The sequence below is a fragment of the Castor canadensis genome, chromosome 10 (assembly GCF_047511655.1).
Source record: "Castor canadensis chromosome 10, mCasCan1.hap1v2, whole genome shotgun sequence".
Lineage (NCBI taxonomy): Eukaryota > Metazoa > Chordata > Mammalia > Rodentia > Castoridae > Castor > Castor canadensis.
In genome coordinates, this window is record NC_133395.1 from 134,393,563 (window position 1) to 134,420,999 (window position 27,437).

The following is a 27,437-nucleotide window of genomic DNA, read 5'->3' on the forward strand; positions in this document are numbered from 1 at the left end:
ACTGTATGTGTACACATATATACGTACATATGTATGTATGTATACCTACATACATGGTAAAATCTTAACCAATGTTGGACCACAAAGGTAAATATCTTGGTGATTATTGTTCTGCTTGAAAATTTTCTGAATGTGAAAGTACTTTCACAATGAAATACTGAGACATCTGGAAGCATGGCTCAAGTAGTAGAGTACCTGCTTAGCAAGTACAAGGTCCAGAGTTCAAACCCTAGGACCTCCAAAAAAAAAAAATCTGTGAGAAAACATACACTGTTGCCTGTCTTTATAAGAGACATTTTTGTCATGAATTTTTAAAAACTTCATAGTCTACAAAAATTATTTAAAATTTTTTATTGTTAATTTGGACTATCCAACCTGTCTTGTTCATGTGTAGTTAATATCTCTTTAATGAAAGTTTAGTACTTATGACCTCCGATATTCAGTATAGATGAAATGCTTCTAAAGACACCTGTACTCCTATATTTCAAACCCCTTTCATACGACTGGGAATTCATTTTTTCTAGAAGAATGAGAAGGTGAATCTTCTATCATGGAGCAGACTGCCTGCCATGGTTTTATTGCACTCTGGTATTTTGCATCACCCTCCTCTCCATGATTCTTTGTGAGTCTTTACATGAGTCTTTTTATTTTGTCTCACAAATTTATACTGTAAACTTTTCAGATATTGACTGTGTTCAGTATTTGATAACTTTTTATCTACCTATGCATCAAAGAAAAGCTACAGTTTAGGCTGTTATCATGTTGTTTTGATATTGATTGACATTTTAAAAGTACCTATGCACCCTCTAAGTCTCTTCCATAATAAATGGATTGAAATCTCCCTGAAGGGAAGAAGTACTGCCTTCACAGTTCTTAGCACAGTGCTTTGGACACAATTGGTGTTCAGAAAATACTGTTTGAATTTGGCATAGGGAGATGGGACCTAGGCTTCCTTTGTACTCTTTTATTATACTGTTTATTTTATAACACTTGTGAGTCCATCCTTCTAAACAAGTCCCAAGTTTCATAGAGGTGATAGGTTGCCATAGTAGGTCAGGCAGTGGTGACTTAGTTCTGGAGGCTTATCTCAGATCTGCTGAAGCTGTCTGAAGGTTTTGTGACTGAGATGTTAAATCCAGTTGAAAACTAGGAATCTTGTTCTGGATTCCAGGTTATCAGAATGAGAGAGCACAGTCTGTTGGCAGATATACAGTGGAGGAGATTCTAGAGTTGGGATCAGCCTCTCCTTCTGTTTCCCCATGTTTTACAGATAAACAGGTGACCATATGGATTGTTCTTTATAAATCCTTTACCCTTTTTGATGAAATAATTAAAGGGAAAACTTAGTTATTTGGGTCATTATCCATTTTTATACTTAGTTTCTGTCTAATTCCATTTTATGACATTTAAGAAGCAGCAAGAAATAAAGCAAAGAAACAAAACGGGAAAATGTAGGTTCATTGTCTTTCATATCAATGCTTAGAAAGAACCACATGTGGATAGCTACTTAACAAACGTGGCATGTGGTGGAATTTCATAGTTCAAGCGGTACTGTTTACAGTCTTTTCATTCTATCAAGTTTTATGGGAAGATGGTGCAAAGACTTGATAGTTATAGTTACACAGATTTAATTCTAGGAACATAAAAATTTGATTATCCTGGGGCATTAAGAACTGTTTTTATGGATAGAGTATTTTACTGGCAGAAATAGTAGTTCTTATAAACAGCTGCATATTTTACTGTTAGTAAATAAAGTTATTTTAAAGTTACAATTTAAAGTTCTTAAATTGTAAACGTAAATGTTTCATTTTCATTGTGAATTTCTATACCTCATCCCAAGTGTCAAAAAAGATGACAAACAGATTATCTATCTTTTCATGGATACCAAGGTGATAATGTTGCCTTTCACACCCAACTTTTCAAAGAATTTTGTTTCCTTTTCTTTTTTTTTAAGTTAAATTTCATTTTTTTTATTGTTGTGCTGGGGTTACATTGTGACATTTACAAAAGTTCTTACAATATATCATAGTTGAATTCACCCCTTCAATCATTCACCTTTATTCCCCTCCCCACCTCCCTGGAATAGTTTCACCAGGTCTTATTTTTCCATTTACGCACATGTGCACATACTATTACAGCATATCCACTCTCCTACACCCTCTCACCACATCCTCCCCATTCTCACTGGTATCAACCCCCTAAGCTGAACCTTTTCTGTCCTTCTGTTCTCTGGTTTTGTAAAAAGAAAAAAAGAAAGAAATGACATTTTTGTTTGTTTAAGAAACTATACAAGGAGTTTCCTTGTGACATTTCCTTTTCTTTTCTATTCCATTAAAATGATATCTTCTCTAGAATGATTGAGTGAGTTGAGCTACTCTAACATCCTTTTAGAATCTTAACTACACTATTGCTCCTTACTGGGATCACGTACATATCAGAAAATGGCTTCCTTAGGATATCTGTAGGTAGCTCTTTAGCTTCTTGAAAGAAGATTTCCTAAAATGTTAAAGGTGGAGCATATGGGGGACAATGCTAGTCGCTAGCTTCCCTCATTTTACAGGTCATGAGACAGAATGTGAACACAGATCTAGTGAGCAACTTCTAACTAGAATTGCAATCTTCTGAATGTTTATACATTGATTTCCACCACTGTCTTTCTATTGTTGGATTCAGTATTTCCTGTTGAGTATAGGTTTTGGAAGGAATAATAGTTTCTAGCAAACCTCCTTTCTTTCTTTGTTCTCTAATAATAGGACACAATTATTTAATGTTCCCAGATAAGATATTATAATGAAGAGCACATTCATAATTAATGTGGTAATATAAGTTTTGTCCAGTTTTGAAATATAAGCAGGAATATTTGGGAGGATTTCTGTGAAGTCTCTTTGAAAGGAGATTATTTATCTGGGAATTTTCCTATCTTATCCTCCATTTTCCTTCACTGTTTTTGTTATGTGGAATGTACATTGGATGGATGGATCTCTAGTAGCTGTTTTGGGCCAAGTAGTGATCTTGAAGGTGAAAGAAGTATGCTCAACTAGTGGAGGAAAATGATAGATAGAAGGATCATAGGTCACTAATTGATGATTATGGAACTGCTGTACCATCCATAAATGATTGTGGGATAGAAAGGAAATTCCCTTTTATTGAAACTAGTATTTTTATTTTATTCCCATATTTAGTTGAGCTGATTTTGATAGAAGGAAGTTTTATATGAATAAAGCTAAGAGTTCCAGCAAATTAGTGAGCTGTTGAACACCATGCATAATCCTAGTAACTTTCAGAAATTCATAATATTGGAAGAGCTACTTAATTTCTCAGTATCTTACTTATTTGAACAAAGTGAAATATTTGTCCTAACTACTTTCCATATTTAGACCATGTAGAAATTCCTGAAAAAAAATATAAAATACTATTTACATGCAGTGTTTTTCACTAATATTCCTTTGATCAAAAGGAGAGTTTCTTAATCACAAATTAATTAATTCCTTGAGAGGTCATGAAAAATTTTACTTGCAGATGTAATTCTTATTCCTAGAGAGAAGATCCATTAGATCATTAGCACAATCTAGATAGTTTCCAAAATGAAGAGGTGGTATTCATCTGGAGAAAGACCTCTTCTATGGCAAAGCAGGTAGAACAGACTATTTGAAATTCCCCCTTCAACATTATATTCAATATCTTAAAGCCATCTCTGAAAGTCTAAAATTGACAAGACTTTCAATTTCTTATTTCAAATACCACTTCCTCCCCCAAAACATTTTTCAAAGTACCACATCGAAAATAACCTATCCTTTTTCTAAATTCCAAGAGGACTTTTAATAGTCTCCTAAAATACTTATCTTTATTTTTCATACTTTTATCCTGGATTTCCAGTTCCTTGAGAGCAGGTATCAAATCTAGGCTTGTATTAAATTCCCAGCTACTTACACATATGACTTGTTCAATAAATGCTTGCTGGGTGAATAAATTCCTTAAACCACTTGTTTATTTTAGTAGTGTGTACACTACATTTTTATATAGCTCTGGTATAGTCTGAGAAATAAACTTCAGTCTTAAAAGTAATTTAATAAGAAGGGCTCCAAATCGTACCCAGGGTTCAGCCACTGGAACATGGCAAAGAGATGGAACAGATGGTGACCCACAGTGCATGGTGGAAATGCAATCTTGTCACTGTCTTCTATCCCTAACCATCCGAATGACAGTAGAAGTTAGATTTGTGCATGGGCTTGCTCAGAAAAGTTACACTTAAAAAGATAGAAACTGTTTTCTACCTGAGCGGTATCAGTTCCGGCATGCTACACTTTCTGTGTATTAGTAGCTACACTTTCTGTGTATTAGTTATAAAATAAAGAAAGTGGATCAGATGTTCTTCTTAGATAATAATTCAAGCTTGTCATGATGTTCAGAAACCATTGTAAAATTCTACCTCAGAAAACCATTTTTTCTTGATGATATTTGATGTCCTTAGTATACATTGATTTATTTCTTTTTGTTATCATTTATCAGATCATCTAATTTTTACTGGAGTATTGGCATTCTTAGTTATTGCAAAAAATACTTCTTAAGGATTTAGTTTAAAAACAGCACTTTTATTTCCTCTACAAAGCTCAGAAGCTGCTGGAAACATGTCTAATAGACTGAGAGAAATAAAAATGTAAAATTTTATTACTGGTAATGTGAAAAATATGACATCGATTAGTTGACAGTTAGGGTGCTTACAATTCACCCCCAAATGAAACAGATGTACCTACCCAGTTACTTGCACACTTGGACAATATCAGTTCCCAGAACCCCTCCCCAAAACAGAGCCTCTGCACTGCAGGCTTAGAAAACAGAACAAAAGCACCTGGTTGGAATATAGGGGCTCCAGGAGAAAGAAAAGAATGCCTGTGTCCAATTCCTTCCTCCAAACTCACCAAGGAAAGCCAGGAAGATTGTTCTACGGTAGCACATCCAATGAGAACGTATGACACAGGTAATAATTATTCTCCTGCCTGAGTCATGCTTCTTTAGAGATAAAGAAAGAATAGGCCTAAGAATGGGGGTTGGGAGGGTCTGTAAGTCCCAGTCAGGAACTGGAAGTTTCATATCAAAAGAAGGAGAAGATAGATACTCCAGCCCCAGAAGAGAGAGTAGATTTGCCCTTCCTTAGCCATTTTGTTGTCTCTGAATCTAGAAAGGAATGACTAGTAGAAGGGAATGACTAATGCCCATCCACACTGGTAAGAGTAGATGTCACCATTATGTCTACTGAAAATTCTATTGTCTACGAGAAACACTGTCAAGACACAACCAGAAGTAATGGTTTGCTAGCTCTCTGGGTATCCTTTAACCACTTAAGTTGTCACATAAAATTAACCATCACTTCCCTCTTCTTAAATATGTATTGTTCCTATAATTAATACTGTTTAATATTTTAAATGATGTCCACATTTTCTTCTTACCAATAATCCAAAACCTTTAATATATATTCATCCCCTATTGAATCATCTATCAAATCCTTAACATGATATCCATGGTCCCTGTGAACTGGATTCAGAATGTACGAACACCTTGCTGGCATTCCCACAGCATCTTCACCCACAAATGACTTAGTTCATTATCATATCTTTAGAAAATCCATAAATTGGAACATTTTCCCATGCACTGTTAGTGGTTCTCACACTGACACATATAGTGAACAATTCAATGGGCTTCATTCATAAGTGTCCACATCAAGAAACCTGAGCTTTCTTAGTAAGTAGAGACTTGAGGCAAGGTATTCTCACAAGACCTAGATGAGGTTATGCCAGCAATATGCCATGGAAAACATCCTATATTTTGCATTGATATTTCTGATTTGTGGTACTAATTTTAATGTCATTTTCCTGTTCTTAACTTCCTTATTGAATACATAAAAGCCAAAATTTGTTATTCTCTATTCTTTTATTTCTTCTAGAGTACTTAGCATAATCTGTAATTTGTGAGTTTACTTAATGATATAAATCTCATAACTGTTAAAATGTTTTACCATTTCTCCACCACAGTGATTGGCAGCAAACAGATAATATGAGTAAAGTGAACTTTTTGCTTATCCACATACTCAATTCTTATTTGACTTTCTCCACCTCACCTATAATTTCTTATTTATTGAATTAGTAAAGCATTAAAAAAATTTCAGATGCCCCATTGAAATATATTTCAATATATTTACTAAATTTGAATTCAGTAAAAATTATTTATATCATGGGATCTTAATATGTGACTAATTTGCTAGATATGCATACCTTATTTCTGGTTTTATATATTAGTTTAAATACATATGAATTCTTACTACATGGAACTTCAAAGCCAATTAATAAATATTGTGGAAATATATTCATTAATAACTTAAGCCTAATGAGGCACATTTGCTGTAATGTATGATAATTTTGGTTTAGTCAATTACAAACCACCAAAATGTTTACCACAGGATCGGCATCACTTTACCTTCCCACCAGCCATGTCTAAATGGTCCTGCTTCTTCTCAGCCTTTTCAGCTGTTTTTTCTTTTGCTGTTTTTTCTTTTCTGTCATTCTGACAGGTATGTATTATACCTTATTGTAGTTTTAATTTGTCTATTCCTGATATCTAATGGTAGTAAATACCATTTATCTTCTTACCTGTTTTTTAAATTTTTTTCAAGTTAATTTTAAATTATTGAGCCTTAGATTTCTTTATATATTTTAGATACTAATCCTTTGATGAATAAGTTACTTGCAACTTATTCTCTGAGGCTATAGCTTGTCTTAATAGGATATTTCTCAGAGCAAAAGTTTTTAATTTCATGAAGTATAATATTTTAACTTTCCCTTTTATCTATCACACTTGTGTTGTCAAGACTAAGTACTATTCATCTAGCCCCAAATCCTAAAAATTTATTCTCACTTTTTAAAAATAGTAATAGCTTTCTATTTTATATTTAAGTTTCTAATTCACCTTAAGATGCTTACATAAGATGTGGAGTTTAGGTGGGTATTCATTTGTTATGAATTTTCCTGACAGCTCTTGTTGAAAAAAATATCCTTCCTCTGTCAAATTGTTTTCTTTATTTTCTCAAAAGTCACTTCAATCTCTAATGACTATGGACTTTCTTTTTGGAGTGATGCAATTAATCTTTATTAGATAATGATGGTGCTTACACAACTCTCTCAATATGCCAAAAAGCATTAAATTGTCCATGTTAAAGCAGTGAAATTTATGGTGTGTGGATTACATATCAGTGTCACTGTTATAAAAAACAGTTGGTCATATTTATGTGGGTCTATTTCTGAATTCTCTGTTTGGATCCATTTATCTGCATCTCTGTCTCTCTGCCAATATCACACTGTCATGATCAATGTGGGTATATTGTTAAATACTGTTATTAGGAAAAGTGATTCCTTTCACATTATTCTTCTTTGTCTAGATTGTTTTAGCTACTATAGTGCCCATGTTTTTTGCACATACAATTATAAAATAATTTTATGATTTATTTTTATTAGTGAATATTAGTTATTCAAAATAATGGCTTTATTATATTTTTATCCATGTAGTTTATGTGTGTTAATCATGTCTATCAAATACAAGCATTATCATGTATACATACATATATACAGAACATGTTCCAAAAGTGGGACTGTTAGAGGATACTGAGGAGGAAAAGAAGAAAAGCGACAGAAAGTGAGTAATATCAAAATATATCACATCTGTGCAGGAACAAGACACAGTGAAGCATACTGAAAATTGTTGATCAATACAGGGTAGAAGAAAAAGGGTAAGAAAGAGTAATAGAGGGGGGGTTAAACTGATTAAACTACAATATATACAGGTAAAATAGCAAGGCAAGAGCCCACTGAAAAATAAACAGACACTTAAACAAAGAAGGGCGGGAATGTAAAACAGGTCATGTTAAGGGGAGGGTATTAGCAGGATGGAGAGGGTAAATGAAAACAGTGAAGGATAGTGAATATGGTTGGTGCACTTTCTACATATGTATAAATATGGATCATTGAAACTTGTCAAAGTCATTTTAAGAATGGGAGTGAGGGAAGAGGGAGAAGAATAGAAGGGATGAAACAAACCAGGGTATAACAGATGTATATATGGAAATGTCACACAAAATCCCCTGAACAGCTATCACATACCAATAAAAATGTTAAAACATTTGCAGGACATTTGATCAGAGTTTTGTTAAGGGTATGCATTAATTTGGGGGAGAATTTGCATTTTTTTATATTGACTCTTCCAGTACATGAACATAATCAGTTATTTAGATCTTGTTTTCATTCCTTCCATCAAAACATTGCAATTTCCATCATACAGATCCTTTTCATGGTTTGTGAAATGTATCTAACTATTTCAATTCCTTTACATTGATTGTAAATAGTATTGTGTCTAATTTTGCTCCTAATGTCCAACATTAGCATACACAAATACAGTGGATTTTTGTGTGATAATCTTGTATCCTCTGGTATTGTGACACTCAATTTTTAAGATGTTAATAATTATACATACTGGACTTTTAAAATCTCCTATTGGCTGAAGATGTAGCTTAGTTTTACAGCACTTGCTTACTTTGAGCAAAGCCATGGGCCCGATCCCCAGCACAGCCAAAGAGAAGAAGAAAGAGTCCCATATTAATTAACTTTTTTTCTCCTTTTGATTACTACCAAGATTTCAACACTGTAATCACCATCTTACTGAAGCCCATGTTACTTGCAGACTGGCATTATAAAATTGTCTTGTTTTCAACCCTAAAAATACTTATTATAAAAAATGCTTATAAATTATCTTATTTTTTTTTGTCGTTGCCTATCAAAATTTCTCAAAGTATTTGATTTACTACTTCCCAAATCATTATTTAATAAAAGTTCATCCAATAAAGTTTGGATGTAATATAAAATTGTATCTTCACAGTTTATTTCATCTTAATATTTTGAAAATAGGAATATTCTGTTGTCTTCTTGCCCCTTATTTCTGGTGAGAAGTCATCTTTCAGTCTAATTATTTTTTTGTGATTTTCCTTTTCTCTCTGGTACCCTAAAACATGATTAGTTGATTGGGACTTTGTTTTTAATGAAACTTTTCCACATTCAGTATATGTTTTTTTTTTATTCTGAAGACACATTTTCTTCTAATCTGAAGAATCCCATCCAGTTCTATTTTGGATATTTTATCTCCAACATTCTCTGCCCTGGAATTCCCATTAGGTCAATGTTACACCTTTTCATTATCTTCTACAAGTTTCAACATATCTTTTTCATGTTATTACTTTGGCTTAATATTTTGTATTTTGTAATTTTCTCAGTAATTTCCTAAAATCTAGCTCTTAATTCCCCAATTCACTCTTTTTTTTTAATTCATATGTGCATACAATGTTTGGGTCATTTCTCACCCCTCCCCCCACTCCCTCCATTCCCTCCTAGCCCCTTCCTTCTCCCCCCTACCCCCTCGCTACCAGGCAGAAACTATTTTGCCCTTATCTCTAATTTTGTTGAAGAGAGAGTATAAGCCATAATAGGAAGGAACAAGGGTTTTTGCTGGTTGAGATAAGAATAGCTATACAAGGAGTTGACTCACATTGATTTCCCGTGCGTGTGTGTTACTTTCTAGGTTAATTCTTTCTGATCTCACCTTTTCTCTAGTTCCTGGTCCCCTTCTCCTATTGGCCTCAGTTGCTTTAAAGTATCTGCTTTAGTTTCTCTGCATTGAGGGCAACAAATACCATCTGGTTTTTTAGGTGTCTTACCTATCCTCACCCCTCCCTTGTATGCTCTCGCTTTTATCATGTGCTCAAAGTCCAATCCCCTTGCTGTGTTTGTCCTTGATCTAATGTCTGCATACAAGGGAGAACATATGATTTTTGGTCTTTTAGGTCAGGCTAACCTCACTCAGAATGATGTTCTCCAATTCCATCCATTTACCAGAGAATGATAATATTTCATTCTTCTTCATGGCTGCATAAAATTCCATTGTGTATAGATACCACATTTTCTTTTTTTTTTTTTTTCATTTTTCTTTTATTATTCATATGTGCATACAAGGCTTGGTTCATTTCTCCCCCCTGCCCCCACCCCCTCCCTTACCACCCACTCCACCCCCTCCCGCTCCCCCTCTCAATACCCAGCAGAAACTATTTTGCCCTTATCTCTAATTTTGTTGTAGAGATAGTATAAGCAATAATAGGAAGGAACAAGGGGTTTTGCTGGTTGAGATAAGGATAGCTATACAGGGCATTGGCTCACATTGATTTCCTGTGCGTGGGTGTTACCTTCTAGGTTAATTCTTTTTGATCTAACCTTTTCTCTAGTTCCTGGTCCCCTTTTCCTATTGGCCTCAGTTGCTTTAAGGTATCTGCTTTAGTTTCTCTGCATTAAGGGCAACAAATGCTAGCTAGTTTTTTAGGTGTCTTACCTATCCTCACCCCTCCCTTGTGTGCTCTCGCTTTTATCATGTGCTCATAGTCCAATCCCCTTGTTGTGTTTGCCCTTGATCTAATGTCCACATATGAGGGAGAACATATGATTTTTGGTCTTTTGAGCCAGGCTAACCTCACTCAGAATGATGTTCTCCAATTCCATCCATTTACCAGCGAATGATAACATTTCGTTCTTCTTCATGGCTGCATAAAATTCCATTGTGTATAGATACCACATTTTCTTAATCCATTCGTCAGTGATGGGGCATCTTGGCTGTTTCCATAACTTGGCTATTGTGAATAGTGCCACAATAAACATGGATGTGCAGGTGCCTCTGGAGTAACAGTCTTTTGGGTATATCCCCAAGAGTGGTATTGCTGGATCAAATGGTAGATCAATGTTTAGCTTTTTAAGTAGCCTCCAAATTTTTTTTCCAGAGTGTTTGTACTAGTTTACATTCCCACCAACAGTGTAAGAGGGTTCCTTTTTCCCCGCATCCTCGCCAACACCTGTTGTTGGTGGTGTTGCTGATGATGGCTATTCTAACAGGGGTGAGGTGGAATCTTAGTGTGGTTTTAATTTGCATTTCCTTATTGCTAGAGATGGTGAGCATTTTTTCGTGTGTTTTTTGGCCATCTGAATTTCTTCTTTTGAGAAAGTTCTGTTTAGTTCACTTGCCCATTTCTCTATTGGTTCATTAATTTTGGTAGAACTTAGTTTTTTAAGTTCCCTATATATCCTGGTTATCAGTCCTTTGTCTGATGTGTAGCTGGCAAATATTTTCTCCCACTCTGTGGGTGTTCTCTTCAGTTTAGAGACCATTTCTTTTGATGAACAGAATGTCTTTAATGAATGTCATTGGAATTTTTATGGGAATTGCATTAAACATGTAGATTACTTTTCGGAGTATAGACATTTTTACTATGTTGATTCTACCAATCCATGAGCATGGGAGATCTCTCCACTTTCTATAGTCTCCCAATTCACTCTTAGACATAATTTGATATTTAGATCTCCATTGCAAATGTTTCCTTAGTATTTTCTGTTGAAGTATAATTTATATGCACTAAAATATACAGACATTAAGTGTATAGTTTGATGAATCTTTGCAGATGTATGTAAAACTGTGTTCTCATCAAGATACAGAATATTCCCATCCATGCAGAATGTTCCCTAATGGCTCACTTCTTAAATTTCACTTTTTATAGGCCTTTTTCTATAAGTGGGATATGGTGAGCATAAGGAAAGGATGAATAAGGGTGAATATGGTGAATATATTTTATATCCGTATATGAAAAAGAAGATTGAAACCTGTTAAAATTGTTCTAAGAAGTGGGGAAGACAGAAGAGGAAGAAAGAGGGAGTGGGTAAATTTAATTGAGGTATATTGTAAGCACATATGTAAATATCACAATGTATCTCCTGTACAACTATCATATGCTAATAAACTAATTTTGAAAATCCACTTTTTCTCCACACAAAATATATAGATTTTTAAATTGTACTCTCTGCTGTTTTATTTCTATAGTGAATGCAAGTACCCATTTAATCAACCCTCTCAAATTATTATTTGTAGTTCTCCATCTGCTGGTTAATTAATTGTGCAAAAGGGTTTCATTGTGATATTTCCATTCATGCATCTAATGTACTTTGATCAAATTCACCCCCTCCACTTCTGTATCCAGTAATAGCAGCTTCTTATTGCTCCTTGTAATGTTCTTTTGTTTGTTTTTGTTTTCTTTCATTTTCTTTTCTTTCTTTTTTGGCACTACTGGAGTTTAGACTCGAGGTCTTGAGCTTACTAGCCACTTAAACCACGCCTCCACCTTGGCTTCCTCTAGTCTTGGTGTTAATCTTTCCTATTGAGTTTACTCAGCTAGGAAATATAAATTTGTACTTCATGTCTATGCAGATTAAAGTTCATTAATGGGTACACTCTTTATTGACATCTTATTGCTGCAGTAACAAATTACCATTCACTTGGTGTCTTAAATACAACAAATGTAATTCTTTTACATTCTGAAGGTCAAAAGTCTACAGTGAATTTGAGAATTCAGGACTGAGTTCCTTCTGGAGATTCTCTACAGAGGATTCTCAACAGGGAATTGTTCCCTCACCTTTTTAACTTTTAGAAGCCACTGTTTTCATTATCTTTTGGCTTCTCTTCCTCTACACTAAAAAAATCCAGAAACACTGCCTGCCCCTCTCTTGTCTGCCTCTCTCTATTCTCTCTCTCTCTCTCTCTCTCTCTCTCTCTCTCTCTCTCTCTCTCTCTCCCTTAATCTTCTTCTCTCTTTCCCTCCTCCCTCCCCTCTCTGTATCTGTGCCTGTCTGTCTCTCTTCTCTCCTTGTCCTTCTCTCTCCCCCTCTCTTTTTTGCCATATTTCTGTCTATACTCATGTCTTTGACCTTCCCATCTCCCTACAATAAGGACCCTGTGATGGCATCAGGCCCATCCATATAATCTACAAAACCTTGTCCATGTTAAAAAAATTTTTCAGTGCACTATACCTGCAAAGAGCCCTTTGCCATGCAAGATAATACAGTCACAGCTCCTGGGGATTAGGTAGGTCTTGTACATTGGAGGAAGAGGTGTTAACTGGCTTACCAAGCCCCTCTCCAAAAATTTTAGACATAGCACACTTTAATAATTGCATGTGTGAGGGGTGGAGTTTTATTACTTTCTGTCGTTGAAGTGGTGCCAGCATTCTAGTATCTCACTTTAAGAAAGGGTCCTAAAATTTCTGCTTCATACCTCCTCCATCACTGCAGGATATTAAAGGTCACTCTGCAACTCCCAGACATGTTTTGTTGTGTAGTTCCAGGAAGTACACTCACATTACATCATATGTGCTACCCTACATCTCAGCCAGCAGTTGGGCTCCTGTGACTGTGCCCTCCCTCCATTCTCAGCTTGACCTCCCTCCTCTGGCTTGGCACTTGGTTTTCTTTCAAGCTCAGCTATACACATGTGTATACACACAATTTTGGTATTTTTTTATCCAGTATTTTTGTGATGATGAAAGGAGGATGCTACTCTCCCATTTCCTGAGAAATTCATCTTCATTTTGTAGATGAAGGGCAGGCTCCTCAGGTAAGTGAGCTCACCTATCTGAGGATGCTTAGCTAATAAATGAGCAAGTAGGGACTAAGAGATAAAACCTCTTTCATAGATCTTAATAACCATACTTTTATTACTATTATTCCTTGCTAATAATTATAACTGAATTGCCAAATTACACAAGAACCTGCTGAAAACTGCTTTGTTTCATGTCTTTGTAACTTCAACACATATATGAGAATGAGTAATAATTCTTTAGACCTTTATTGATCAATATCACCAAGCTAGCTGCCAGGTATATAAAAGTGACACTATATCTACCTTCAGGAGTTTACAATCTTATGGAGGAAATAGATGTACAAAGAGATAATTACTATGCAGTGTGCAAAGTATCATGTGATTTTAGACACATAGTTAAGCTGTCCTGGAGGGTGGAAGTGATTAGAAGAAGAGGATTCAGGAATGTTTCATCATAAAGTAGACATTATTGGATTGATGGATGGGTGGGATGGAGGGATGCATAGGTTGGATAGTTATGTGACAAAGCAGACAGTAAAATCTGAATTGTAGAACTTAGGTAGGAGACACATGGCTGCTCACTGTATAAGTCTTTCCACTTTTCTATCCCTTTCAAAAAATTATGTAAAAATCGTTAGGAAAGAATTTACTTCATGTATAAGAAACATGACAGCTATAAGAAAGCTGTCATTCATTGAGTGCTTAGTGTGTCAGCAATCTTTAAGAACTTTACATGATTTAACTCAGCTAATCCCCATATCATCTGGTCAAGATAGGCAGTATAATTCATCCCCATTTCATAGACAATCAGGTAGAGAGAAGTAATATAATTTGTTCATGAACACATAATAAGTGGAAAGTCTAGGAGTCTAAGCTGGCTGACTTTAGAATTTTCATTCTGAACTTTGCTACTTCAAAAAGTGTGGTAGGAATTTACTTCATAAAGTAGATAGGTATTAAAAGTATAGGGGGAAATATATCTCATACAGGAGGAAAACATCAAGGAAGAGGAAAAAATCCTAACTGATGAGTGGAATATAAAGTGTGAAACAGTGAGCAATGGAGGTCATTGGAAAGAGAAATCACTAGGTAAATGATTTTGTATGAATTGGTAGTGTTTGGCTTTACCAGGCAGTCGATAGGAATCCACTGAAGGATTTTTAAAAGTAGGAGGACATGTTTAGATTTCTATTATGAAACGGGCACCCTAACATCAGTGTGGAGAATGGATTTCAACTAGGGCTTTTCATTTTTTATTCATTTGCAGGTGAAAATGCTGCAACAAAGTAGAACAGTTCAGGGATCAATAAGTGTTGCAAGTTAAAATGTCTGGAAGGAACTCTTGGCTCCTTAGTATAAAAGTGCATTCTGCAGAATTGCAAGTGAGCCTAATCTGATGAATAGTTTCATTAGTTGTTATTGGTCTCTGTTTCTGAGAAGACTTCAGAAATGTAGTGTTTCCTGAATGACACCCATTGTCATTCTCATGTTGTATAAGGTAGCTCATTGAGTGGTTGGGATCCTTTGAGAAAAGAAATTGAGAGATGAATTAATCACAGAAATTGTGGAGATTTACTAAGTATGTCCAGATTTTGTAACATCATTATAAAAGTTGACTTTGTAATAATGTGATGATTGTAGAAAGGGAACTTTTGAAGGGGGGACCAGTAGGTAGAAGGAGGTGGGGAAAGGACAGGGTGAAGAGGAAAGAATATTATAGAAGGCTGAATATTAAGTACATTTTTGAAAATAGCACAGTGCAACCCACCAAAAACTCTTTAAGAAGGGGTGGGGGGAAAGAGGGAGAGTGAAAAGAAAGAGTAATATAGATGGGATTGGGGTGAATTGGATCAAAGTACATTATATGCTTCTTGTAACTATCACAATGAAATCCCTTTGTACAATTAATTTATACTAATAAAAAATTTTAAAACCCAACCAAAAAGTTGATTTAACCTAGGTTCATCATTGTATGCTGAAATTAATAGGTGAAAGATTATTGGAGGAAATTATACTTAGATGGTTTTGAGCGGTCTCCCATTAATGGATAGTTACAAAAGTAAAATGGTGCCTTATGTTCGTAATGGGAAAATCAGGGGATCAAACTTAATATCACTAACAACAAGGCAAACTGATAGAACCTGCCTCCCAATATATTACTCAGAGGACAAAATGTCACTTTTGCATGGTATTCTTGACAAAAATCTTGAATTAATCATGAAGAAACAATCAGAAAAAACTCAAATGGCATTCTGTAAAATAACTGGACATTTATAAATGTCAGTGTCATAAAAGGTAGAGAAACTCTTCTATAAAAGGAAGGCATGGTGGTCACAAAAATCACTGAATAATTCTTAATTGGATATTTGACCAAAGAAACAGAAAAAAAAAATACACCCACCTAGAAAGTACATTATTTGCTCAGGTGGGAAAATGTGAGGGTAGACTGTATTGTAAATGAGTTTGGTTTCAGTGTTAAATTTCTCAGGTTGGTTAATTAAATTGTGATTAATATAAAATTGTTCTTTTTTAGATAAATATTTGCTTAGGATCATTATTCACAGATAAAGCCATGTTATCTGCTATTTACTTTCAAATGATTCAGAATAGCTAAGTATTACAGAAGGAGGGAAGAACAAAGTGAAGGAAAATGGGAAAAGAGGGAGAATGAATAAAAACAGAAAGTGACCATGAGAGTGCTTTCATGTTTCTAGGTCAAAGGCATATGGGTTGTCCCATTCTGTCAACTTTTACATAAGGTTGAATTAAAAAATGGGGGAAATCAAGATGATAAGAAGAAATTGAATGTACTATTGCCTCATCCAAAGTTATTACATTTTATATGTTATTGTAGATCATTCCTGCCCCAATAATTTAAGGTTGATACAGTTGCTTCATTTTATACCAGTCTGCTTTAAATTTGCAATTTGCTTTCAAATTGCAAAATCCTAGATAAATATATCACTTAGTAGGGTAGATGTACACTTTAAAGTGACACATGATTATGTGGCTATGCCATAGAAATTACATGAATTTCAGATTCCTGGATGAAAAGATTGATTCCCTGTATTTGAAGTTTACTTGTAATGTTACTACATTGTACAGGTAAAGACAGTTTACCTGAAAAGAGCTTTTAAAATTTCCATTTGAAGCTGAGTGCAGGTGATTCAATCTTGTAATCCTAGCTACTTGGGAGACTGACATCTGGAAGATCTTGGTTCTAGGCTAGCCACTGGGTAGTTCATGAAACCTTATCTCAACCAATTGCTGGGTGCAGTGGAGCACCTGTCATCTGTCTTAGGAGGCTGAGGTCAAGAGGATCATAGCTCCAGATGACCCCTGGCAAAAAAATTTTGTGAGGAAATTCACACACACACACACACACCCAATCTCCACAGTGGGAAAACAAAAATTAGTGTGGTGGCCCACCTGTCACCCAGCTATAGCAGAAAGCATAAAATAGGAAAATCCAGCTTGGCCTGAGCAAAAAAGTGAGAACCTATCTCCAAAATAACCAGAGAAAAGAGGGCTAAAGGTATGACTTGAGCTGTAGTATGCCTGCCTGGCAAGTACAAACCTCTGAGTTCAAACTTCAGCACCACAAAAAAAAAAAAAAAAAAATATATATATATATATATATATATGTATATGTATACATTTTAAAGAGAAAATTGACATCTGCCTTAATCTTTCATTTACCTGTGTTCTAAAACTAATCCTTTTCTCTATATCTGGCAATCAGTTGGGGAGTAACATAAGTGCATTTTCTCAAAGCATGTAGGAAGAAAAGAAGACACTTATTCCCCTGTTTCACTCCATGAAATATATGTCAGGTCAGGCTTTTTCCTATTCTAATCAGCATTCTTTTTTTCCTGATGTTAACAAATACACAACTCTTGATTCATTTCTGCTTTTGCCACATTTCCTCATTGGAGCAACTTCTTTCCCTTCTTGTTCTGTCTGCAGCAAATCTAATGGCAGACAATTTCCCTTTAAGAAACAAAGGTTAGCTATGACTCCCCTCAAGTAAAAGCCTGAATGTGGCTTTCCATTGTTGATGGAATGGTTGCCAAAGGATGAAATGAAAAGCTCCTGCCATCTACCTAGCGTCAACACTCCCTGGAGCCAACAGAAGAGCTTAGCAGCAGAGCTGGAGAGTCCATGGAGCACCGCATTAGTGAAAAAGCTGATTATAAATAATAATGACCTTAGTGGATGATGAAAAATGTAGTAAACTTTTTCTGAGCCAGACAGGATGGTATATGGGCTACAATATCAATGCCTAAAGTCATAGGAGAGGCAGACGCTGAGAGATTCCATTTCTTTCTCCAATAATTTAAACTGACACTGAATTTCATAGGTGTGCAATAAATATTTATTAAATGAGCAATGTAAACAAAAGCAGTGTAGCCACTGATTTCCTAATGAAAATCCATGAATTACAGCATGTTTATACAAAATACCAACTAGTATATTTCAGGAGTAAGATTAGAATTCTGTTAGTGGAACATGGAAACACTGTCCATCTACTTAGGGAGATAGGAAGAAAATATACATGTGGGGTTATACGCAACACCAGTTGCCTATGAGTTGTGTTCTTTATGGTAGTGGGAGGCAGGATGGGGACGGTGGGGGCTGGGGTGACATAGTCTGTTTTTAGTTCTATTTGGTTTTATGGTAAGCAGTATTTGGTGGGGGCCATATCATCTGGAGAGGGCCATATTGGGACCTATGTGACTTGACTTTTTTACTTAGTGATGGTAGCAATAGTCATTTTTCCTAAAGGCTCACATTTGTTTGCCTTGAAGAATTTGTAGTTGTAGTACTCTTTTGGCTTTCAAATTAGCTTGTGCTGAATATGGCAATATTTTTTAATAAAAGCATCCTGCAAAGTCTAAAGTAACTTCCAAGTCAAAACAGTTTAGTGGGGCCACTGCAGCAAGAAATAGAGCCACACTGTTTATACATATTCATTAAAAGTAAAAAATCTCAGGTCTCAGTCCTTAAGAATTCTGACTATAAGAATCTCAGCATGCTTACCTTGAATCACTGTTTCCTCAACTTGGCACTACTGACAGTTTGGACCTATGATTGTGTTGTAAGGGTATTTTACAGTGAGAAGCACCCTTCCCAAGTTGTAATAACCAAAAATCAATTTTTCTGTTTATGTTAGAAGGAAAAGGATTTTTGGTTTTTTCTTGGATGATAAGAAAATTGACTTGTGAGTCTTAGCCATTATAATAGAATAAGTCAATTCTTTTCCAAAAAGAAAGAGAAATATCACCAATGAAACAATTTGTCCTTTTATTCTCTCTTTCTCTCCGTGGCACACACACACACACACACACACACACCCCTAAAACTAATTGATATGTTTTACTAATGGCAACTCCAAATTTCTGAGCAGTTAATGGTAGATAAATATTGGGACATGTTGCAAACTTTAGCTCATTGGTCAGTTTGATGTCATTTTGACATGGTTTTTACATGGACTGCTTCTTCCGTAGACATTTGAATTTTGTGACCCTGGTCCCTGTGGGTTACTGTTATAAAAAATCTGAGTATCTCTTTAAAATGAGGATGGTAAGCCACTTTCTCATGTAGATTCATACTTTTAACTTACTTCTGGATTATTTTATTACTTGCTCCATTGCTTTTACTTGGAAAATAAATTTTAGTCACTGCTGCACAGATTGTTATTCCAGTAGGTGCTCTGGGCAGCAATTTTGAACCATTCCCTTCTTTGAAATTTTGTTCCCAGCTGGAGAAATGTCACAGTTGTCTCAGCTTTTGACTCTGACTTTTAGTGAGAGATGTGAGGGATAGGAAAATAGAACCACTTTTCTAGAAGAAGCAATGAGCAATTATATGCACATCTGGTGACTTACTGCTGAAGATTCCAAAGCATTTAAAAATATTGATTAAGCCTCAACCTGTTGGGAAATTGTTGCCATAACTTTCATTTTGTCCCTAGATTTGCTGAGGCTCAGAGCTTTATTTAACTTGCTGGATCTTGTATTATGGCCAGAAAGACCTCAGAAGACCCATTCCCCAGGTTCTTATTAGCCTTGACAAGTGTTGTTAAAATTGCAGACTCCTCATGGTCCCAGAACAAGGCAATGTCTTGAAATAAAAATCTGAAACCATCTCTCTATATATTTTGGCTTTTAAAATATGTTTTGGAGTAATATATCAATGACATTCTACTATTGCAAAGATAATTTCTTTTGTTTGTAGTTAACTAATCGTTTTGGTCTTTCCCTACCCATCTTCACTGTATTTATTTTGACATAAATGTTGGTTTAACCTTAAACCAAAAATTAAAACAAATGCCAGATTTAGGCTTTTATTATAAGCCACTCCATATTTTGATTGGTACGTCCCAGGAGAGAAATATATGAAGAATTGATGGAAGTTAGAAATTTGCATTAAGTAATTATCACCCACCATTAGAAACAAGTACAAATCACATGATATCAAAGTGAATCTCTCACATGCATGCCATAACCAGAGATGAATCAAAGTAATTACCAGGTGAACAGGGATTGAGTAGAACTCGAAGCCAATTAAACTATTTATTTCAACTGTACCACCGAATAAACACTTTAGTATTTTAATTTGCTCCTCTTTTCATTTGCTGCAGCAATGTTTGCTAATATGACTGAGCTGCACAATTGCTGTTTAATTAACCTATTTTTGTCAGCACCTCACATGAACTGCGTGAGGTAGATGTGCTAAAGTCTCAATAATAATGAGCCAGATAAAAATAACAAACGTGAAATTTGTGCCAGTCATTTTACAACTTCCGCCAAATTGCATCAATATCCAAAGGAAAAAAGAAATGGGTTGCCTTATAGAAATTGTATTGAAAATGCTTGCTTACTTTGTGTAGTAAACCTACACAAAAGACTTGAAAGTTTAGTAAAATCTTAAAGGATTTTTCTGTGCAACTTTCTTTCTCCTGGCATCGTGTATTATTATTTTCCATTGTATCTGCTTTGTAATACTTGAGTTGATAAGGTCACAAAGGGTTTGGAGCATATGTCTTACTAAATCATGTATCTTTAGGGACAGTTACTTTCCTAGAAGTTGAGAAAGGCATCATAAAAGTGTTGATCCATTGTCCTTTTACTCCCAAGTCCATCATGAAAGCAATGACAGTCTGGGGTGTCTTGACTACCAACATGCACATTTTTCCACACAAGATGAACCTTTCTCTATCTTTAGATAGTAAATATTATATAAAAGCAAGATAGCAGAATCCAAGTATCGAAAGACTCTTTGCCCACAAAATCGCAGTTCTGTGGTCATTGACACCATGAAGGCATAACTCTTAAGTATTGACTCCCTAAATGTTTTCTCCTCCTTCTCACATAAGTTCTTTTAACTTACTAAAAGATTTTCTTATGATAGGACTTCAACCCCATAGGTGCCTCAACTCCATTGTAGCCTTTTTTTTCTTTTTTTGGTGGCACTGAGGTTTGAACTCAGGGCTTCACACTTGCAAAGCATGCACTCTACTGCTTGAGCCACACCTCCAATGCATTTTTTCTGGTAGTTTTGGAGATGGGGGGGGAATCTCTCAAACTATTTGCATGGGTGGTCTTGAACCATGATCTTACAGATCTCTTCCTCCCAAGTAGTTAGGATTACAGGCAAGAGCCACAGGTACCCGATTTTCATAGCCTTTTAATAAGTGACATGTGAACTGGTTCTCCTTTCTTCAGAAATAGAATATTTTAGATCCCTAACCCAGACTTCCTTAACTAAGGTCAAATTTACATAAACAAATGTCTGCAGAGGCCCGAAGGTGGCCTACATGGGCAAAGTCAAGAGTGGCACAGTTTTGGTAAACTGCAGAATATGTGTTCAATTTAAAAATATTCACAAATTCTAAAATCTCTCTTTCACCAAGCCAAGCCAGCCTACAGGTAATTAACTTTGTAACCCCTGATTTCATGGTCATGTGGATGGATTAGGGTGAATTCTTTTAGCTGTGCCATCACCTACTCCTTTTAGGATACAAACTGTCCCTAGAACTATGACAGACCCTCGGCTTTGAATGTCCTGAACTTCTGGTACTCTGTAAAGAAGCATATCTTTAGGGATATAAACTGCCCTCCACGGGGACCAGTTTGAGTCCAACCAGTCTCCCTGAGGACTAAACCCTTAAAGAAGATCCACATGCACAATGCATGGATTCATCAGGGAAATAATGCAGCAACCTGCAGCCTCCCTGGGAACGGCTAAGAAACCTGAGCAAACCGAATCATAGGGCAAACCCACCAAATGTACTAAACAACCAGTGTAATTATATTCTGTAGTTGAGGAATTACATAAATTGCCCATTGGGAAGGAAGCCTTAATCTCCACCCCTCCCTTTAAATCTATAAACAGCTGTGCGATTCTCCATGCATTTGCGAAAGGTTGAACACAGTTGATCAGAGAACCTACTTGATTTCCTAATCAGGTTCGATGTGAGGAGAGCCAGTTAGAGATGTATGTGATTCTTCCGGTGTGCGTCTTTGATTCATGCGCTAATTACGTCGATCCTTTGGGGAACACTGCCATGAAGCTGGGTCCTCCTTGATTAATGCTGGCAGAAAGCCATGCAGCGCACAGCAGAGAGCAGTTCAGCGTCTCCAGTCCCAGCTGAGAATATGGTCCCATTATCTCCCAGCTGCCTAAGCAATCCATAAGGGCCTGTTCTGCGTGGATGGTCAGTGTAGTGGAAGCAGGGACTTGCTGAGAGCAAAAATCTCTGCTTGATTTGCTGGAACATGTAAAACGAAACTGGGACATTTTACTTTACAGTCTGTAAGTACCAGGTCTTTTTGCCCTCTTTTTCTCCCTACAGCTTCATGTGAATGTGACTTTGCAAGCTGCATTTCATTTTCTGTTCCATTGCTCTTTGTTGAATCAAGCTGGTGAGACAGAGTGTTATCTGTTTAGAGCATGCTGTTTCTGTCGGATCTTTTATATAATTGATTCATATCAGGAAATAAGGGGACCTTTTAGAATGCTTTTTATAGGAGTTATAAATTGTTGAATTGGCTTTTAATTTGGGAGCATGGTTACATTATCTGTGGTGCCCAGAGTGGTTAGAATATATATTTATCTTCTTTTATGCCTCCAGTCATTACAAGAAAAATGTAAGTAAGACTAATTTATATATAAAGACATCATTTTACATGCACATTTATATAAAGGAAGCATGTTTTGGTATTTCCAGAATTTAAGATGGCTTATTTCCCACTTAAAGGATCAAACAGGAAAGTTTCACTTGTTTTTTAGTGTTTAGAAACTTTGCAGAAGGGTGTGTGGGGGGTCACTATTGGGCTTATTTTGGAGTAAAAACTATATATGTCTTTTTTATTCTAAGTGACCATATTTAAAACTAAGACTCCATGTTTAGCACAACATCGCTTTTGAATGCGCCACCTTTTAAGAAGTGGTATGAATTTTAAAAAGCATAAACCTATCACTTAAGAGTATGTTGATTTATCTTTCAATACAATCTATCAAATTAATATTTGGTCATGCAAAATGAGTTGATTACAAAATGCTGTTAGAATTTAATATTGTCAATAGTATTTGCAAGGCATCTTTCAAATCATCAATCCCTTAGTGAAATTAAAGATTGGTATCACTGTGAAAGGGATGTGTTGGGTTTTCTATCTGGATGCTCCTAACCCATATATAAATCCCACTTCTTGAATTGAGAGTAGAATAATTGTATTGTTTTGAAAACAGAATTTGGGTAAAAGTCTTGAACCACTTGAACCAATGACCAGAGCTGATATGAGCCAAAGTGAACTTGAAATCATTCTTACCTGAAAACAGAACCATGCTGGCCACGCTGAGCTTGAACCCACTGAGTCCATAATTTCCAGAGTGGAAATACAATTTCTCTAAACAGGCAGTAAGTCTCAAGGTAGCGAAACCCACAGCCTGTGAAGTATGAAAGCGTCTCACAGAATATATTCTCATTAGATTTGGCTGAGGGATGTTGAGAGAGAGGAAGAGAGAAGACTCAGAAGAGCTGGTGTCTACTTGGGCACAGGTGTTCTCAGAGGGTGAGGTCTGGAGAGAAAAAAGATAACAAACCAATAAGGAATGCCGAACATCTGGAGAGATGAAGGAAAATGAGAGCAGCTGTGGTACCTCTGAGTAGCGAACAGTCTCAGGACTGTTCTTGTGAAGAATTCTGATCCCTGGATAAAAGGAAGTGTCTTTAAGGGTCTCATTCTGAAGTCTGAAATAATGGCAAGTAGGTTTGATCATTATATTTTCCCTAAACAAAAGAACAGCCTCATGCCTTCTTCCAAAACTGAACTACCTTTTGTGAGGGACCCTTTGCTACATTTAAAAATAATTGTTGGAGCTTTTCTGACTAGTACAAGCACATGAACTTGTACAAGATGTGATCTTGTTTAAAAGGGATAACAGGAACAAAAATAGGGTTAGTTAAGGCCCAGTGGTTTTGTGTTTTGTAAACAACTGTTTGCTTTCTGTTTACCTAATTTAGAAAATGCTGGGTTCTTTTGAATTGTACTTTCTTTTTTTGGTAAGACACTTGAATCTCTTTATTTTTTTCTTTTATATTTAGCAGACATTTTTGCCTTCATTACAGGTGTTTTTTCATCATGTAGCTAAACTTGATTTTCAGTTTCCCTTCAAACATTTAGAAATTTCAACTCATATCTTTATTTATTTATTTATTTTTTTCATTTTTCTTTTATTATTCATATGTGCATACAAGGCTTGGGTCATTTCTCCCCCCTGCCCCCACCCCCTCCCTTACCACCCACGCCACCCCCTCCCGCTCCCCTCCTCAATACCCAGCAGAAACTATTTTGCCCTTATCTCTAATTTTTCAACTCATATCTTTAGATGTTATACTTTTTGCGGCTAGTCACCACAAAGTTCAGAGAGGTACTTGCAAGACACACAGTGTGCTCTTATTACCTTAGAAATGTTTTTGATTTTCTAAAAACTGGGACATTGTCCCTCTAGTTGAGCTTAATCTATTAAAAAAAAGGGGGGGGGGGGTAATGTTGAGAGTACATGCTCCAAGATCTAGTTTAGGGTCTGCTGGCTTAACAGATGGTAAAGCCAGATGGGTATTACATATACCTAGTCAGAGGTGCTTTTAAAACCATGCTGATTTGATTAGACTTCAAAATAAGTTTAAAGTGCTATGAAGACAAGTAATGGACAAGTCCTGCATTTTTATGCAATAACAGTGTCTCTCCATATGTGTTTCCATGCACGCAAATTCATGTCACAGCCTTATAGATAATCTGTTACCTCAGGTACAGTACCCCTCAGATCCTAGAAGGTAATGGTGTTGCAAAAAGTGGAAAAATCCCAGGAAGAGGAGCATATCAGCAAAGTAAAGTCCCTCTCTTTGTGTGCTTGTTAAAGAGCCCCCAGCTCTGGCCAGGCACCAAGCAGACTTCAGAACGTCCTCAGTAGCATTCATAAACAGGTCCTCTTTGCAAACAAACTGCACACTAACCTTCCTTAACAGGTTGGACTGATCAGTGTGAGGTGAGAAGGGAAGCTCTAGAAAGTGTCTCAATAAAAAGTGAAAAAGTGGACGTGGTTGAATGAAAAATAGTGAATTTCATAACCCTGGTAATTTTGGATGATTGTAAATGTTGGTGAGTCTTGACTGCATTGTCAGAGTGTACACTGCCTATGTTATCTTCAGGAACAATGGAAGCTTGAACTCATCTCCTTTTAGGTGCCTCACCCCTCTGTGCCTCACTATCCTCCTGTAACATGAAGTGTGATCTCGCAGATCCTTTCCAGGTTAGGAAAGTCTGTTACCTCAGGCTATCTCATTCTAGCCTCTTCCTGGCTCTGAGAATGTCTTTCAAATTGCCTAGAGACTGGGTATAATATGATACCATCCTAAACAAAATATCAGTGGACGTTTTCCTTTTCTTTTCCCAGACTAATGTTTAAAATTTTATTTTGAGGTAGGCTTTTTCTATGTATCCCAGGCTGGACTTGAACTTGTGATCCTCCTGCCTCAGCCTCCTAAGTAACTGGATGACAGACTTGCACCACCACACCAGACTGACTCATTTTTCTCTTTCTGCTTATTCCTTTTTTTCCTTCTTTCTTTCCTTACTTTATTGCTTCTTGTGTTTCTACATCCTCCTCCTCCCTTTATGCTGCTCCCTATTCCCCTCTCCCTCTGCCTCTCCTTGTCCCTTTTTTAATCAGTGAGCTGTTCAGAAGGCAAAGTGGACTTCAAAAACAGGGCTTTGATTGCCCAATCATTTACATAATCTGTTGATTTGCTACCTTCTCTCAGGAGAATTCCATGAGGTATAAACAATACCCTGGTATACGGCTATCTGTATCTTACATTTTCTTAGGCTTAAGCATGTGTGTACAGACGGGACCCTGAAAGTTATGAATGTGTATGTATATGCTATCAGTACTCATGTCAGTTTCAAAGTAAGAGAAATATTTCTTTTATATTCCGTGTAGAAAGTGATTAAGCAGGATTCATCATAATGAATTAAACTAACAATATTTAATTTTAAAATAAAACAAAAATTTTTTAAATTAGAGCTCATTTCAATGTAGCAGGCTATTAAAGAGCTTGATTTGAAGGAAAAAGGGGGGAGTTCACCAAAGATTTTATTTTCCTCCAAGAAATTATTGTCTTGTTAAACAGTATGGAAAATAAAATAAATTATTTCATTAAGAGTCTCATACCTGACAACATATCCAAGCTATCAACTTTTTGGAATTTGGGTGAGATAAGAAAAATATTTCATGGAAAATCTTTGTTATTATTTATTTATTATCATCTTAGAACTGCTTATTACCGGGTAAGTCTCAAGTTACTAAATGTACCACTGATAATCTGGACCTTCCTGATATATTTATACCAAATTGTGAATAAACTTCATTTGAACATCTTCACTGCAAGTACTGAGAGAAGCTAAATTAACTTCAGAATTTGTATTTGTAGTACCAAGATTGTAGCATTTGTTTATTTCGCTATTAGCTGAAATGAAAAACCCACATTGGCTGGATAGCCTGAATGACACAAAATAATGACAAGCTCATGCTGTCCTTAACAGTTAGTAATATATACATATGAGTGTATATGTGTATTTAATATCCAGTGTGTACTCATATGGATTCTGAGTGGCCATTTGAAGACAGTAATCGCTTGGATGGGTTCATCTTCCAGATCAGTGCAGTGCTTTGACCGCTTTTAAATGTTATTTGGAATTTTCACTTTCCTCTCAATTTTTGCAGTTAGGAAATCTCTGTATATGTAGCTTACTATTCTGGAGTTTGACTATTAATGTCATTCCTTATTGAAGTTGTAGACTCTATTTGATATGATCTGTGCTGAGTATAAAATTAATTTTCCAAATCTCATAAAACTCAGAAGGTATCCTGATTTTAAGGCAGCAGCAGGTCTGTTGTAAGAATAATCAGTAATGTGAGATAATTCCTCTGTTTTATAGTCATGCATCCTTCCATGACCAAAATGATTTTGTACTCATGCACTATTTCAATGCAAAAAAATATAATGATGGCAGATAACGTTTGATAATCTGTGACTCTCGCATCCTCCATTATAAAGTTAGCAGGTGGCTCCAGAGCACTGCTTTTAGTTTAAAACCAGTATGTCTGATGACTTGAGATGCTCAATTCAATAGCACTTAGTTAGTAGCTCCACTGGCTTATCAGACTTCTTTACTGTGTAGTTAAAAAGGTAAATTCATAAATCAGGGTTGGCTGTACTTTGGGTCATGTATGGGGCTTCACACATCTTTGCCTTTATTCCAAAGTAGGAGTGTAAGTCCTCTCTGCATTTTAGCATGAAATTTCTGTATTATTTTAAGGGAGAAGTGGAAGGGTTTACTATGGACAAAGGAGCTGCAAAAGAATAAAAT

At 35.9% G+C, this 27,437-nt stretch overlaps 1 protein-coding gene across 10 annotated transcripts in view; it reads left to right on the plus strand.

Annotated features, from left to right (window-relative positions):
* Positions 1-27,437, plus strand: part of Cntn4 (contactin 4) — a 905,834-nt gene that overhangs the window by 364,696 nt on the left and 513,701 nt on the right. Inside the window, exon 1 of one of the 10 annotated variants that reach the window (XM_074044272.1) lies at positions 21,645-22,317. The exons of the other annotated variants lie outside the window; for them this stretch is intronic. The gene's annotated coding sequence lies outside the window, so the exon portion shown is untranslated. Of the gene's footprint in view, positions 1-21,644; positions 22,318-27,437 lie in introns of those variants that run through there. 10 annotated transcript variants of the gene reach the window in all.